The sequence below is a fragment of the Orycteropus afer genome, unplaced genomic scaffold, assembly GCF_000298275.1.
Source record: "Orycteropus afer afer isolate SDZICR_OR568_19922 unplaced genomic scaffold, OryAfe1.0 scaffold00430, whole genome shotgun sequence".
NCBI lineage: Eukaryota > Metazoa > Chordata > Mammalia > Tubulidentata > Orycteropodidae > Orycteropus > Orycteropus afer.
This window is the reverse complement of record NW_006922017.1, coordinates 2,195,435-2,199,350: the sequence shown is the minus strand read 5'-3', so window position 1 is coordinate 2,199,350 and position 3,916 is coordinate 2,195,435.

Genomic DNA, 3,916 nt, shown 5'->3' with positions numbered 1-3,916 from the left:
GCCTCGGAAACCCAAGGAGGGGTCGCTATGAGTCGGGGCCGACTCGACGGCACATAACAACAACAACAACAACCAAAAGGACAGTGGTTCAAACCCACCAGCCATTCCATGAAAGAAATATATGGCAGTCTACTTCCATAGAGATTATAGCCTTGAAAACCCTATGGGATAGTTTTATTATTCTATAGGTTAGCTGTGAGTTAGAATCTACTTGATGACAAACATTCAGGATATTAGAAGTCCAAATTCAGAATGTCAGCTCTAAGAGAAAGTCCTTCTTTGTCTCTTTCAGCTTCTAGTAGCTGCAGGCAATTCTTGGCATTTTTTTGCTTGGAGGTGGGTCCTCTATCTTCCCCCTTTGTATGTGTCTGTGTATATTCTGTTCTTTTTATAAGCTACCACTCAAAAAGGAGTGAGTTTTGAACCTACCCTGCTTTAGTATGACTTCATTAATGAAACTAAACAAAACCCCTATTCCAAACAGGATCATATTTACAGTGCAGGAGGTAGAACTCTAGAAATTTTGGAAGACACAATTCAATCTGCAATACTTACTAAGCTATTTCTCTGATTTTTTTTTTCTTTTTGTTTTTTTAAAAAAACTCACTAGATAGAGGCAAACAAGAAACCTAATATTCTAAATTTCATCCCGTTTCACTATGCTCCAGATCTGTGTGACCTATTTCAGCTGGAAAGTACGTTGCTAATAACTAGTGAGGCAGACTGGCTTCTTTACTGGCTTCTGTGTGTAGGTGATAAGAGCAAGGATGCAATGTCAATGTCATCTGTGTGTTTCAAGTTTCTGTTGCACATCACACTACTAAGAGGGCAGGGATTGAAAATTGAAAAGAAGGCCATCAAGCAGCAGGACTTCACTGCTCTGAATCCACAAGGCCGGTCAGCCATATGGCTCTTTCAGTGCTCCAAAGCACATATATGCATGCATACACTCACACATTTTTCCATGGGACCTCATTATTCGACAGGGTGCCATTTCTGTTCATATGAGTTGACAGACCTACAGTTGTCCTCAACTTTTCAAATTTATTATATAAAATGTTGAGAAATTCTACTTATGAAAGCCAGTGGGTTTTTTGTTGTTGTTTCTGTTTATTATTATTATTTTTCTAATTAGAGTTAAATTAATAAGGAAAAGGTAATATGTGGATAACCCTAATTGAGTCAAAATAGAAGCCCTTGAATAGAGGGTTGGGATTATGGACACGTTGATGATCAGAGCTAGCAGAGAGCTAATGAACAACTAATCTATTATTGAATTCTCTCTTTTCATGGCCAAGAAATATGAAGATAAGAGAAGTCAAAAGATTTACCCAGGATAGTCAGGATCATGAAGAGTGGGATTGATAGGACTGAACCACAAATCATATTACATGCAACCCTGCCTTATGAAAAGACACATTGACGCTGAACAGCAAGTGGAGTTTTGTGGAAAAATAGAAGTCAATATAACTACAGAAGTTAGGATTACAGTATAAATACTCTGCTTTGTTGGATATTCATATGATCTTTCAACATGGCATATGAACTGGAATTTAGTCCTCTGTTAATGTTTTAACAATATCTATATATTTAAATTATGTGAAATGATAGTTTCAAGATGTTTCAAGAATATTCTGAAATTTTAAAAATTTGGGAAATTCTAATATAACAATTCCTATTTGTGGAGTTCATAGTTCCTTTAAATAATGATGCTTCTAATTTTATCAATAAATAAAGGCCCAATATTCTCCATATTTTTTTTCTAAATCTTCAAATTTTTAGTACTCTCCCCATTATTCTTTATTAAAGGAATGTAAAAATACATAACCATACATAAAACCATAAACAGAGAATATATAAAAGTTCTAGGAAAACTACTGTTTTTGTATATAATTTCATAAAAATCTGAATAAATAACAATCATTATACAATTCAAAATGATCAGAAGCCTTTTTAAATACCAATATGAAAGACTGCTTGCTGTTGTTGTTATGTGCCATTGAGTCAAACCTGACTCATAGCGACCCCTCCTTGGGTTTCCAAGGCAGTATCACTATGGAAGTAGATTGCCCCATCTTCCTTCTGAGGAGTGGCTGGTGGGTTTGAACCTCCAGCCTTCTGGTTAGCAGTCAAGTGCCTTAGGCACTATGCTACCAGAGCTCCTCCATATATATTAAAGACAGATTTTATATGTGTGCATCCTACATACTTAGCACTGCCAGAATTTGAACTTAGTATATGTATAATATCTATAACTATATATCTATAAGGAGCTTTGGTAGTGAAGTGCCTAAGGCATTTGACTGCTAACAAGAAGGTTGGTGGTTCAAACCCACTAGCCACTCTGCAGGAGGAAGTCTGGGCAATCTACTTCTGTAAAGATTTACCACTTCAGAAACACAATGGGGTCGCTATGAGTCTAAATCCACTTGAAGATGGGGGTTTTATTTTTATTTTTATTTTTTTAAATATCTGTAAATATATATCTATATCTATATCTATCTATCTATCTATCTATCTATCTATCTATCTATCTATATATATACATATATCTCAATGTTGTTCTTAGTTGCAATAAAGTCAGTTCCAACTCATAGCAATCCTGTATACAACACAATAAAATGTTGCCTAGTCTTCTACCATCTTCACAATAGGTGCTATGTTTGACCTCATTGTTGTAGTAACTAAGTCAATCCATCTCACTGAGCATCTTTGTTTTCTTAGCTGATACTATACTTTATGAAGGATGATGTATTTTTATAGGTCCCTCCTGATAACATGTCTAAAGCATGTGAGAGAAGTCTCACCATCCTCTCTTCTAAGGAACATTCTGAAGACGTCTTCTTCCAAGGTAGATTTGTTTGTTCTTCTGACAGTCCAAGGTATATTCAGTATTCTTTGACAATACCGTAATTCAAAGACATCAATTCTCCTTCTGTCTTTCTTGTTCAATGTCCAACTTTCACACACATATGAGGCAACTGAAAACACTAAGGCTTGCGTCAGGCACACCTTACTCCTCAAAGTGACATCTTTGCTTTGTAACACTTTAAAGAGGTCTTTTGCAGCAGATTTTCCAAGGGAAATATGTCCTTTGCTTTTTTGACTGCTGCTTCCATGGTGGTTGACTATGGATCTAAATATAATGAAATCTTCAATATTTTCTATATTGATCATGATGTTACTTATTGGACTATTTGTGAACATTTTTGTTTTTCATGCTAAGGTGTAATCCGTACGGAAGTCTGTAGTCTTTGATCTTCATGAGTAAGGGTTTCAAATCTGCTTCATTGTTCCAGCAAACAAGCTGTGTCATTTGCATATTGCAAGTTGTTAATGAGGCTTCCTCCAACCTAAAGCTATATTATTTTCATATAGTCCAGCTTCTCAGATTATTTATTCAGCATACAGATTGAAAAATCATGGTGAAAGGATACAACCCTGTTGCACACCTTTCCTGAATCTAAGCCATGTACTATCCCCTTGTTCTATTTGGATGACTGTCTCTTGGATTATGTATAGATTCCACATGAAACAATTCAGTGTTCTGAATTCCCATTCTCCTCAATGTTATTCATAATTTTTTATGATACACACATTCAAATATCTTTGCATAATCAGTAAAACACAGGTAAAAAATTTTCTGGTATTTTCTGCTTGCAGCCAAGATCTATCTGACATCAGAAAGGGCATTCTTGGTTTCACATTCTCTTCTGTATCTGGCTTGAATGTCTGGCAGTTCCTTGTTGATTATTGTTGATTAGTGTTAGAACTGCTTTTGAGTTATCTTCAGTTAAAATTTTACTTGTGTCTTATTGATAATATTATTTGATGACTTCCAAACTCTGAAGTATCACTTTTCTTTGTTGTAGGCACAAATATTGATCTGTTCCAGTCATTTGGCCAGGTAGGTGTC